Raw genomic sequence first — 13,878 nt, 5'->3', positions numbered from 1 at the left:
CCCGGCAGAGGGGAGGGTGGTGGGCAGGGGTGTCACGCTGACAGAAAGCTGTGGGCCCTGGCTTGGTACTCGGCTGGCAGCTTCCAAGAGAAGTCACACTCCCCAGCCCCCAGGGGACGTGTGGCCTCCTCCTGCGTCACTCTGAAGAGCTGTCTTTGTAGTTTGCGGGTCTGGGGGCTCGTGTGGGATGAGGCAGCTGCCGCAGAGGAGCACTTCTAGCCTCTCGCTCAGCCTTCACGGCCCGCAGGGCGCCCTGCTCTCTGGAGGGCCGGACCTGGGAGCAGAGGCTCCCTGGGGGAAGGGCTGCAGGCTGTTAGGACCTTCCTGCCCAGGACCCAGGACGGTGACCTCTGTGAGGGGCTGGAAGTGGCCTTGCAGGACTCCTCCCTCCCTGAGCGTCCCAGAGGGCCTTGGGGTGAGAGGGGGCAAGGCGGGCGCGACCTCCCACCCCGCTGCCACCCGAGAAGGCCAGTACTCACTTGGGGGTGGGCGTTGAAAAAGTTGGACCACCTGCCTGTCCTTCCCCCAGCCCCACCTGTTTTGAATGTAGAGAGACCGGTTGGTACTTTTCTTTTGCTGTGGGGTGGGGCGAGGGGCATATTCTCCGCCCGTGGCGCGGCCCCTGGTAATGCTGCGGGCCACTCTGGAATCACCACCGCTCTTAGGATGGTGGTCCCTCCACCGGCTTCCCCCTGGCTCCTGCCCTGGGGGAGGGCGCTTGGCTTGTCAGGTGGTTTCGCTTTTGCTTTATAACTGGCCAGCCTGGCCTCCGGGTCTCAGCACAAGAACGCTTCCTTTGCACAGAATGAGCGTCCGAGCTTTGTTCAGACTAAATGAATGTATTTGGGAGGGGTTGGGGGCGCGAGTCGATTCCAAGCACACACCGTTTCAGAGTGAGTGTGTGCGGGGAGAGCTAGAGCAGATGCAGAGCGTGGTTTTATTTTTGTACTGATATTGGTAAGAGACTGTATAGCATCTATTTATTTAGATGATTTATCTGGTAAATGAGGCAAAAAAATATTAAAACTACATTAAAGATGATTTTGAAAAAAAGCTCTTGGGCATCCGATCATTGCTTGTGATGGTGTCACAGCTGTGCCGAGAAAAGAGCTGCAGCCCTGGGGGTGAGCCCTCCAGACCTCCCAGACCCCCCGGAGCCATCTTGGCAGTACATAGGGCTGGCGCCAGGTGTCCTTGTCCGCTTGCCAAATCCTGAGACGTGGAGATGCTCTCATGTCCATACACTCTCCCTGTCTGGTTCATTTTCCCCTCCAAGTCGCAAACCCTCAAATCCAGCCCCACACGTGTTCTTGACGCTCCTGTTCCTGTGTATCTGTGGGTCTCGCAAGTCTTCCGGTGGGTAAGTTATTTCCTCCTGGGTAAGGAGTGTGCTCCCCTGCCTGGTCAATGCTGGGAAAAGGCGGGGGAGGCGAAGGTGAATTGAGAAGGAAACGTGCGATCTTGAGGAGTATCTGCCTCAGGTGAAGCCCTTACTTGGTCACCAGGTAGTCAGCCGTCTTCCGATGCCAGCCGGAGAGGTCAGGGGATTCTGGTGGTCAAGTTTCTTGGACCCTTTATCCCTAATGTTTTCATCCCAGGGCTTCGAGTTCTGTTTCTTCCCTGTTGGCCCTCAACTTAGCATAAGAGGCCCATGAGGCTGTGTGTTCAGTCTCCTTTGCAGCTCTTTCTCTCTTACAACTAAATATCAGGCCCCATGGCCAGCAGGATATGCCCCGTGGCTGCAGGAGGTCAGGGGCTCTTTAAACACTCTCATAAATAAAATACAAAAAAAAATATGATTGATATACATACATGGAAAGTAACTCTACTTTCCAAAACAAAAAAAAAACCTAGAAGAGGCCTTCTGGCTTTCACAGCATGGCCTGAGTTGATAGTGGGCTGACCTGGGGCTGCCGTTCTCTTTATTCAGGCTTTTACACTGAGCCGACTCTATATTCAGGGCTAGAGCTGTTGTGTGTCCAGTGCTTCATCTGCAGCCCGTCCCAGTGCACAGGTGTGGTGAGGCCGCCGCATGTCAGGGATTATCACAGGGTCCCTGTTGCCGTCTGGTGGGGGATCGGGTTGCACATCCCACCCTGAAGATCCGTCTCTGAGACCCACGTGCAGGACCTCTGTCTTCGCTTCGGTTTCTGTTATGGGTTGAATTGTGTCTCCAGAGCCAGCCCCATCCCCTCACCTCCCAGAATTCATATGTCGAAGTCCTAACCTCCAGTGCTTCAGAATACGACTTTATTTGGAGATTGAGCCTTGACAGAGATAATCAAGTGAAAATGATGCCATTAGGATGAGCCCTAATCCAGTGCAACTGGTGGGAAATTTGGGCCCAGAGACAGACATAGAAGGAAGGAAGAAGAGACATGGGAAGAAGATGGCCATCTACCAGCCAAGGAGAGAGGCCTGGAACAGATCCTTCCCTCACAGCCCTCAGAAGGAACCAGCCCTGCCAGCACCTTGATCTTGGACTTCCAGCCTCCGGAGCTGCGAGAAAATGAATTCCTGTTGTTTAGGCTGCCCAGTCTTAACTTTGTTACCGCAGTCCCGGCAAACTGCTGCCGCATCCATGAGAACAAGAGTCTGGGACTAGGCTTGGGTGCAGGTCTGAGACTTTATTTTGGAGGTGGGCCTAGGGAGCCGGGGTAAGGACTGGGAGAGAGGGACAGGGAAGGAGGAAAAGCCAGGATAAGGTGTGTCACTGAGGTTGATGCCATGGGCAACAGGGGCTTGATTCCACTCAGACTTTGTGAGAAGCATTGCAGTGCCCCTCCCCCACCCCCTGCAGATTGTCACCCCGGAGGACCGGAGACCGGAGTGTTTATCTGCAGCCTCCTGTCCCTCATAGGCAAGGGTGCCGGGGCACTGACTCCCTTGTACCTAGGAGCTGTGTTCCTACAGAGGTCAAGGGCATCAGAGGAGTCCGCGGGGCAGGAAGTGAAGATGGGCCATCTACCCTCCACGGCTAACATCGGAGAGGAGGGCGAGAGGACAGGAGCTGAGCAACCAGAAGGAAGAAAGACGATCCAGTCAGTTTTTCCTTCCGAGTTTAAAGTGTTGGTGGGCACATAAGTGGTAGATAAAGCCACAGGGGTGATGGAAGGGGTCCAAGGTCAGGGTTGGTTGGGAAGAGGCGAGAAGGCAGTGGGTAGGCGAGCTCCCGCTGCCTCTTAGTTTCTGCCCTGGGGAGAGTCTGGCCTCTTCCCTGGCAGCTCCTTGATAACTCCAGTTAGAGACTGGAGGACTTAGCAGGCCTTGCCCTCAGCTCTGAGCCTTGACCCTAATTCTGGGTCCCCAAGAAAAGTCGCATGGGACCCTGGTACAGATGTGCAGCCTGACTCTCAGATGTGTTACCTGAGCACAACCTTCTGCGGTGGCACCATTACTGCGCCCACATTTATACGTGGGACAAACAGGGTGTGGTTAGCTATTCAAGTCCACACAGCCGGGTCGTAGGGAGCCAGGAATTTGAGCCTGTGTCTCAGTATTAATCTCTCCACAAACAGTTCTTAAACTTTTTGATGTCAGGACCAGTTTACAGTCTTAAAAGTTATTGAGAAGCCCAAAGAGCTTTTGTGTACGTGGGTTATATCTTTCAATATTTACCGTATTAGACATTAACATGGAGAAATTTTTTAAATATATATTCATTAAAAAATAATATTGACCTATTACACATTGATATAAATAATATTTCATGAAAAATAATTACATTTTCCAAAACAAAAAAAATTAGTGAGAAGAATTGGCATTGTTTTACTTTTTTTTTTTTTCAAATCTCTTTCATGTCTGGCTTAACAGAAGATAGCTGGATTCTCGTATCTGCTTCTGCATCGTCTGTTGCAATAGCCCATGGTATGTAGCCTCTAGAAAATTCCACCATAAACTTGTGAGAGCATACAGTGGGAAAGACAAACAATATCTTAAACATTATCATGAAAAGCTTTTGACCTTGAAGACCCCTGGAAGGGCCCTGGGGACACCCAGGGCTCCTTGGTCCATGCCTGAGAGCCGCTGCTCTTCTTGTGAGCTCTGTGGTGGACGTCTGGGCCGAGGTCTGGTTCTGACTCTTCCATGAAGGCGTGGGGGCAGCCTCACGGTTTCTCCTGGTTGGGGCCTTCAGAGAGCTCATTGCAAGTGACTTTTCTAGAGGTCAGCTGTCAACATCCCACCTTCACTCCTCGCTGCCTTCTAAAAGGAAAAGCCGAAGACCAAGAAAGAAGGCAAGCCGAGGAGGAAGAGAAAAGATGGACAAGAGAGGAAGGATTTAAGGCAAGTGGGAGGAACGGCAGGGGGGGGCGGATGGAGCCCGGAACGGAAGGGGTGGCAGCCAGGGGAGGGCGGCTGGGAGAAAAGGAGGGCACCGACCTGGAGAAGCCATGTAGAGAACCACAGGGCCAGCAACTGTGAAAAGGAAAAGAGGACCCCCCAGAAGGTGGGGGAAGTGAGAGGGCCCTTGGAGGGGCAGAGGGACACCGCCCTGGCCTGGGACCGGGCAGCCAGCAGAACTTCCCAGCTTTCTGAAGGTTCCCAGCTGTCCTTGAAAATGTGAGGGTGCGACGGTCCAGCCACCGCAGGGGGTCTTCCAGGTCCCAACGGAGAGGGGCAAGGGACTGAATAGCACCGCGAGTATGGGGTCAGAAGGACCGAGACAACTGATGGTTGCAAGGCACTTTATTTAGAATTTATTGAATCTTATATAGACAGAAGAGGAACTCATTATTAGACAATGAACCCATAGAATTGCTTATCGTCTCAGTTCATTCACCACCATGGACGTCAAGAAGTTTACAACAACCATCCTTGAACATTATCTTCCCTTAACCAGGCTCACACACAGCCCCCAGCCATAAGGAACAACCAGGACTCTTCAGTTCCCTGAGGTCTCCTGGCTTGAGATAGCTTTGCTAATCTCTTTTACATTCCTCAGGCCTGGGACAAAGAGTGCATTCCAAGGTAAGGGCTTTGCTTTTTGTGAGAGACATACTGTCTCCTCCAGGAGTTACCCCCGGCTAAGACTGCATGCCTCCCACAGGTCCCCCTTTTTGCTTTTTTAAAGCATGTTGTCGTAAACGCAAACCACGGAGCTCAGTACTGAGACGAACGTATCTTTGCAGAACAAATTTTACAAAGCATGGGATAATTGCCAACATAAGAAAACACATAATGGCTAGAGACAAGCCACCCTGAATCCAGTTTTGGGGATTGAGCCAATGTAGTTGACTAAGCAACCCTTTTATAATTTCTGTTGGATCATTTTCATCTAGGTGTGATCCTTGTATAGCTTGAATTTCTGCATTTAATTTACGTATATCTAAACTAATTTTGCTATCAGACCATACACTAAGAATATGCATTTTGATTTTACCTTTCCAGTATATTGCACAGTATGTTCAAAAGCTATAGCTTTAACACATCCTGATTCCAAATTTAGTGGACTTAAACGTACAGGAAAATAATTAAACCAATTGGAATAATTCACAGACATATTTGCCATCTTAATATTTCCAATAAAATCTCCAAAAACAGTATCATTATAAAATACAGGGAATTCAGCATCAATCCAGGAAACAGGTTGTAGCAAAGGGGGGTCAGGAACATAAGCCCAGTATAAATCATCAGCTTGAACAGAAGAGGTAGAAAGAACAGCCAACATAGCCAAAAACATTGTCATAGGGGTAAGGAGTCCTTTGAGCAGTCACTAATTCCTGAGCTTGAGCCACCAATTTCTTCAATTGACCCCAGGTCGGAGGATCACTTTGTCGAGTCCTTCGTGCTGGACGCCTCCTTTTTTGACCTCTTCTCTTGGGATCCATCCCTGGAGCAGTCTTCGCATTCAGTGAGAGGCGCCGCATCCTCCGAATCAGTTGCGGGGTCTTTCTTGTCATCTATCTGTTTAACAAGATGTTCAGGGAGCCCCCTAGGGGAGTCAGCACTTCTAGGAAAAACACAAACATGACCTCGACCCCAGATTAAAACTGGATCAGGTCCATTCCATATATTTGTCAGAGGGTCCTTCCACAGCACCTGTGCCAAAGCTCCTTGAGCTGCGGAAGTGGCCATCAGACGTTCAAAAGCTGTGTTACCTGCTCGATCAACTGTCAAAAAATTTAAAATAAACAAGGCATGATTCAATAAGGCATGGGGTGTCTTAGCATATTCACCCTTTTGTATTTTAGAAAGAGTGAGCTTCAGAGCTTGATTTGCACGTTCAACAATGCCTTGTCCTTGAGGATTGTAAGGAATACCAGTAAGGTGAGTGATGTGAAAAGTAGCACAGAAAGAAGCAAAAGAGGTACTAGTGTATCCAGGGGCATTATCTGTTTTAAGTATTTGAGGAATTCCCATGAAGGCGAAACAATGAAATAAGTGGGTAATAACGTGCTTTGTGGCTTCTCCAGTCTGGGCAGTAGCACAAAGGAAGCCAGAATAAGTGTCAATAGTTACATGAACGAACTGAAGCTTTCCAAAGGAAGAAACATGAGTAACATCCATTTGCCATATATGAGCAGGGCGAAGACCGCGAGGATTGACTCCGAAATGAGGAACTGGGAGATGTGGAGCACGTTGGGAACATCGTTTAACGAGTTGTCTAGCGGCCTCTCGAGAAATAGCAAATTGTTTTCGTAACATGGCTGAAGATTGATGATGTAAAGAATGAGAATTTTGAGCGTGTTGCACAGCAGCAGGCTGGGTCACAGCACCTGCTAAAGATTTAGTGAAAGAATCTGCCAAAGTGTTACCAAAAGTCAATGGTCCAGGCAGGGAAGAATGTGCTCTAATATGAAGCACTGCGACGGGACCTTGATGTGTACGAATTAAAATGCTGTAAAGTCATAAAGGTATGAAACAACTGAGCATCATTAGTATGGCCAAGTGTGGCAGTTTCCAAAGTTACTAGGACCTCAACTAAATAACGACTATCAGAATATAGATTAAAAGATACCGTGGAAAATTTTTGAAAGGCCAGAATAATGGCATGTAATTCAACTCGCTGAGCAGAGCGCAAGTCAGTACGTTCTTTAATTTGGATGCCAGTATCTGTGATTATAGCTGCAATGCCATTAGACGATCCGTCTGTCAAAACAGTAAAGGCATTTGGTAGAGGAAAATGTTTAATGATTGTGGGGAAAATGTAAGGAGTAGTGAGGCTGACTTGTATTAGTTTATCAGAAGGATACTGATTATCTATAGGGCCAGAATAACCACAAAAGGCTAGTCCCCATAGATTGCTGTGCTGTAATAACCAAGTGAAATGTTCTGAATTATAAGGCAAAATTATGTGTGTAGGATCATAGCCAAAGAGTTGCATATATCGAGTTCTTCCCATCTGTACTAAAGAAGCAATCAATTCATAATAAGGAGTAATAACTTTAGAAGGAGTTATTTTCATATGGAGCCATTCAAGAATCCCCACAGGTTGCCACAAAACTCCCGTAGGGTCATGTGGAGTAGGACAAATGATTAATTTTACAGGTAAATCTGAATGTATACGAGTTAATTGAGCTTGCTGTATAGCAGCATTGACCAATTGTAAGGCCTTGGCTCCCTGAGAAGTCAGTGTACGTGGAGATAGAGGGTTAGAATCTCCTTTTAAAATATCAAACAAAGGTTGCAATTGGGCAGTAGTTAATTTTAAAGACAGTCTCAGCCAATTAATGTCTCCTCAAAGTTTTTGAAAATCATTTAATGTATGTAACTGGTCAGTACGTATCTCAATTTTCTGTGGAATAATTTTTGTGGCATCGATACATTTTCCCAGATAAGCAAAAGGGGATGTTTTATGAATCTTATCATCTGCTATTACTAGGCCAAAATTTTGAAGTGATCTTTGTAGTTGTTCAAGGGCATGCTGTAACATAGTAACATTAGAATGAGCTAATAATATATCATCCATGTAATGAATTAAATATAAAGAAGGAAACTGAAGACGGACAGGTTGCAATGCCTGAGCAACATATTTCTGACATAAAGTAGGACTATTAGCCATACCTTGAGGCAACACCTTCCACTGATATCGTTGCATAGGCTCTCGGAAGTTAACAGCAGGCACGCTAAATGCAAAACGCTTTTTATCTTCAGGTTGTAAGGGAATAGTGAAAAAACAATCCTTTAAATCTATAACAATAATATGAAAAGTATAAGGAATGGCCGAAGGAGGACCTGGTTGTAATGCTCCCATAATTAACATAGTTTGATTGATAGCCCTTAAATCTTGTAATAGTCGATATTTTCCTGACTTTTTTTGTATAACGAATATCGGAGTGTTCCAAGGACTAGTAGAAGGTTCTAAATGTCCTAATGATAATTGCTCATTGACCAATTGACGAGCAGCTAATAATTTCTCCTGAGTCAGGGGCCATTGGTCCACCCACACAGGTGAATCACTCAACCATGTTATGGGATCAACAGTGAGTGGAGGAGACTCCAAGGCCCCTAAGAAAAACCCAGTTCCTGTCTATTAGGGAAAGTCCTTGGAACAACAGGTTCAACAATTCCCTGTTGACTAATGCCTAAGCCTACATTAGGAAAAAAACCTTGGTTTAATAACATATTAGTCACAGTAGAGTTAGGGCTACACAATAACACTCCCATATCTTTAAGTATATCACGGCCCCATAAGTTAATGGGCAATCCAGGAATAATGTAAGGTTGAAAATAACCCATATGTCCTTCTGAATCCTGCCATTTTAACAATTGAGCACTTTGTAGAGGAGCAGTTGTTTGCCCTATTCCTTGTAGCTCCGAAACGGATGAATGAACAGGCCATTGTTTTGGCCAGTGGATTTGTGTCATAACTGACACGTCAGCTCCAGTATCCAAGAGCCCCAAAAACCGTTTACCATTAATCATCAATTGCATCTGTGGGCGTTGCCTTTCTATTTTTTGAACCCAATAAGCTGCATTAGAGGAGCCAAAAGCTTTAGTCCCCCTTTTCTGATGTTGTAATATGTTTCCCTCAGGCACATATGGAAATAAAATAAGTTGAGCAATCTTATCACCAGAGTTAATAGTAATAATTTTCTTCAATGTGTAAGCCATAATTGTAATTTCTCCCTCATAATCAGCATCTACAATTCCTGGCAGGATAGTCAATCCTCTCATAGAAACACTACTCCGGCCTAAAATAAGGCCAGCTGTCCCCGGAGGTAAAGGCCCAAAAACTCCTGTAGGTAAAGCTTGAGGCTCCACTCCAGGTGTTAATACATATCTGGAGGAGGCACTGAGGTCCAGTCCTGCGCTATCGGGCGTGGTTCGGAACAGGGAGGAGATACCAGGCCGAGATTTTGCTTCATAAAACTTTTGGGTATAGTCTGAGGAGGACAAATAGACAGGTTTCCTAGACTCTTGGGGACACTCTGAGGAGGGCAGATGGTCATCGCCCCTATTGTTTGGCGGGGCCGGGGAGGGCCCCGCAAGAAGTTTCCTGACAAAGGAGTTCCATCTCTATGGGTCTGAGATCGACATTCTTTAACCCAATGTTTTCCTCTCCGACATCGAGGACATAAACCAGGTGCCCTGGGTCCTGTAGGTGCCTCCACCCCCAGACCAGCCTTGGCACCGGGGGGAGCCCTACAGTCTTTGGCAAAATGACCAGGTCTGCCACATTTAAAACATGGACCCCTTTTTCTAGTAGGTTGGACTATGCCAGCTTTTGTAAGTGTGGCAGCAATAGCAGCTCCTTGTACATAAGCAGGTCCAATATCTGAGCAAAGGCGAATATAATCCTCTAAGGTTCCTTTTTTTTTTTTTTTTTTTCCCAAGGTCTAATAGCCGCCTGGCAAGCACTATTAGCATTTTCGAAAGCCAATTGTTTCACTATAATAGCTCCTGTAGGGCCATCCACTATCAAGCGCCCCACTGCCTGGAGTAGCCGATCCACAAAATCTGCATAAGGTTCATCGGGCCCCTGTCTAATCTTTGAAATATCTTCTGTTTTTTGAGTGGGAGGCAATTTTCTCCAGGCTTGTAGAGCTAAATGATTAATTTGAGGATAGGCTATTGCTGGATAAGTGAGCTGATCTTCCAAAGATATATACTGTCCTTCTCCTACCAACATGTCATAACCAATAGGAATATTGTGAGCAGCATTTTTTTCAGCTTGCTCAGCAGCCCTCTCATAAACGTCTGATTTCCACATGAGATAATCTCCCCCATTCAAGCAGGCTCGCGCAATAGATTTCCAATCGAGGGAGGTAAAGCCTCCCCGGCTATAGTGTCAATCATAGCTGTTGTAAAAGGGGCTGTAGCCCCGTATTGGGCACATGCTGCCTTCAGATCTTTCAAAACTTTAAAAGGGATATAGCCTGATGTTCCCTAATACCCTGCTGAGGATTATTAGGATCTGGTCTTTCAATAACCGGGCAGCAAAACAAAGGATCTTCTCCTCTCTGCATTGCCCCTTGAACAGCCCTCTGCAGCGGGCTTAAAGGGACAGCATCATGTGCTTTACTCACATTCAATTTTTTAAGAGACTTTTCCACCAGAGCTAATAAAAACATCATCATTAGGATATTTATTCCTTTCATATCGTGCAGCTTCCTCAGCAAGATTAAAAGGCACATCCTCATCTGAAAAAGGAGGGCTGATTGCAGCCTCTGCAAGCGGCGGAGCAGAGGAAATAGGTTTAATGTGTTCCCCTTCAGAAAGGCGGGGTACAGAATCACAGAGGGGTTCCAAACATTCCTTGATCAAATTCCATAGACTAAAGGTAATAATCGGAACTTGAGCTGGGCCATTGGCCTTATAATGATTGCGAAGATCTTCCCTTACTTTCTCCCATATAACGGCATCTATAGAACCTCCCTCAGGAAACCAAGGAGAAACCTCACATACATGCTGCAAGAATTCAGAGATCTGTGAGGCAGATACTTTTGTGCCCCGTGCCTTTAACATAGACAACAGCACTTGGGCGAACAACTCACGCTCCTTGGAGCCTTTTTGTCCCGTCTTATTTTACTTTTGACTCTATTTGCCTTGTGCTTTCTGTTTCACGTATTATATTCGTGGCGGCCACTTACTCTTCTATATTCCGCATAAGGATCCACTTACCTCTTTTTCTGTATTTCCTCAGCCGTCAGGTCCCTGTTCGGGCGCCACTTACGACGGCCCAGCCACCGCAGGGGGCCTTCCAGGTCCCAACGGAGAGGGGCAAGGGATTGAATAGCACCGCGAGTATGGGGTCAGAAGGACCGAGACAACTGATGGTTGCAAGGCACTTTATTTAGAATCTACTGAATCTTATATAGACAGAAGAGGAGCTCATTAATAGACAATGAACCCATAGAATTGCTTATCCTCTCAGTTCATTCACCACCATGGACCGTCAACAAGTTTACAACGACCATCCTTGAACATTATCTTCCCTTAACCAGGCTCACACACAGCCCCCAGCCATAAGGAACAACCAGGACTCTCAGTTCCCTGAGGTCTCCTGGCTTGAGATAGCTTTGCTAATCTCTTTTACATTCCTCAGGCCTGGGACAAAGAGTGCATTCCAAGGTAAGGGCTTTGCTTTTTGTGAGAGACATACTGTCTCTTCCAGGAGTTACCTCCGGCTAAGACTGCATGCCTCCGGCTAAGACTGCACGCCTCCCACATGAGGGGAAAGGGGAAGAAACCCTGGCTCCCAGCGTTGGGGGCTGCAGCCCCACGTGCCCCCGGGTCAGGCCTTCCCCATCCAACCCCAGCACCCGCAGCCCAGGGCCTTCAGTCTTTTCCTGGACCCCACCCTTTAGATGGAATCAGGCGCGTCTGAGCCTGGCGTGATCCTAACACCCATACACCCTAGTTCTCTTCCCTGGAAGTTTGATCTCTCTTCAGTCTCTCTCCCCGCTGGGAGCATTCCGACTCTGGGAGGCTGGGAGTGGGATGGGAGCCCCTGCCTACCACAGAGAGAAAGGAGTCTTGCCAAGGAAGCTGTGTGGCGGGGTGTCGGGGGAGCCTCAGGGCGGCCAAGGACGGGGCAAGGTCTGGTTGAATAACCAAGCACAGCAGTCAAGCTGCCCCCAGGAGCTTTCCGTCCGCCAGCCCTCAGTTACTGGAGTGAACATTTTTCATCTGCTCAACCATTCGTTCACTTTTCTCTTGATTCTTTCATCTGTCCAATCATTCAGCCAGCACAACCCACACCTCTGGTTCAAGATGGCAAACTGACCCCAGGCATTTATTTTTTCTCCCTCCTAAAATCCCAGGAAAATGACGGTCAAGCAACCAATCAAGCTGAAGCTGGAGAAAGATGGATAGCAGGACTGGAAAACAGGAGAGGAGGCATCCAACAAAGGAGAAATGGTGAGGAATTTCCAGAAGGTATCAAAGTGACCGAGCTCAGAGTAGCATGGGGACCAATCAGCTGATAGGGCAGCAGGTAGAGGGCTCACTCAGGAGGACAGGTAAGGGGTGGGGACAGGTCTCCCAAGCAACAAAGAGTCTAGTTTTTCAAACAGACCTCGAGAACACTCCCACTCTGGACATTGTGACGTATGAACAGAGTGGTCAGCTTTCTAGAAATGACCAGCCAGGTTGGCTCCTATGGGGGTTGGGGAGGGCTTTCCCAATAGGCTTCTGACGTGGACGTCAGGGTCAGGGCACACAACAGGGAAGAGGGAATAAAGTGTTTCCAACAGCCATAGAGCACCCCCCCACCCCCTGCTTCTGGAGCTTTGTACCCACTTCTTGCTGAAAAAGGGCCCGGGTGGGCTGACTGTCTCCTGAGTCCTGCCCTCCCCAACCTTGCTCCACACTGAGGTTGACACTCTTAGTTGCTGCATTAGTGTCCTAGGGCCTCCAGAACAGAGGACCACAAATGGAGGGTGGGGCTTGAACAGCGAAAATTTATGTCCTCACGGTTCTGGAGGCTAGAAGTTTGAAATCAAGGTGCCAGCAGAGTTGTTGCTCCTGAGGCCTCTCTCTTTGGCTTGTAGATGGCCGTCTTCTCCCCATGTCTTCACGTGGTCTTCCTTCTGTGAGTGTCAGTGTCCTAATCCCCTCTTATAAGGACAACACTCATAGTGGATTGGGGTTCACCCCATGACCTCATTTAATTAATCACCTCTTTAAAGGCTCTATCTCCGAATACAGTCACATTCTGAGGTCCTGGGGATTAGGTGTCCAACATGAACTTTAAGGGGGGACACAAATCAGCTCATAACAGTTGCCTCCCGACACCCAATTCGTCTTCCTGCTAGTAGAACCTTCATCATTCAGGAGGAGAGGAAGTGGCAATTATCCAACGAAACACTCATTTTCCCCGTTCCCCTCCCCAGCTCCCTACAGCTAGGAGTGCTATATGACCAATGACAGGTAACTGAGCGATCTGAAGTGTGCCCCTGAATTTGGGCTCATCTGATGTTTCCTCATGTCGCTGAAAATTCAATTAGCTATCAAGTTAAGAAGAAAAAGGGGAATTTTATTTGAGCCAAACTGAGGATTATAACCTGGGAAGCAGATTCTCAGAAAGCTCTGAGAACTCATCTGCCTGTTAATTAGAAGTCAAAGGCACAGTCATATACATTTTCGAGACAAAGGATCGTACATTGAAATGACATACTGATATTTTACTTAAAGTTCACCAAGGATACATAGTCCAGGTAAGCCTAGACAAAGCAAGCAGCAAATCACCATGACCCCCTACAGAGCTGGGAAAGAAAGCTATTCTTTAAGAAGTTACATTGCTAGCATCAGAAGAAAGGGAAAAAATTGATCTTTACGGTCAAGTAGGCACTCCCATCTTTGAGGAGCTCTGGTTAATGTGTAATGCAGATGCACACCGCACATTAGGGAGGGAGGGAGGGAGGAGGCCCAAACGAACACGCAGAGAGAGAATTTTATGTTTAATTTTTCTTGTCCTGCCTTAAAATATAAATT

Source organism: Eschrichtius robustus, chromosome 13 (assembly GCF_028021215.1).
Source record: "Eschrichtius robustus isolate mEscRob2 chromosome 13, mEscRob2.pri, whole genome shotgun sequence".
NCBI classification, from domain to species: Eukaryota; Metazoa; Chordata; class Mammalia; order Artiodactyla; family Eschrichtiidae; genus Eschrichtius; species Eschrichtius robustus.
This window is presented reverse-complemented; position numbering follows the sequence as displayed.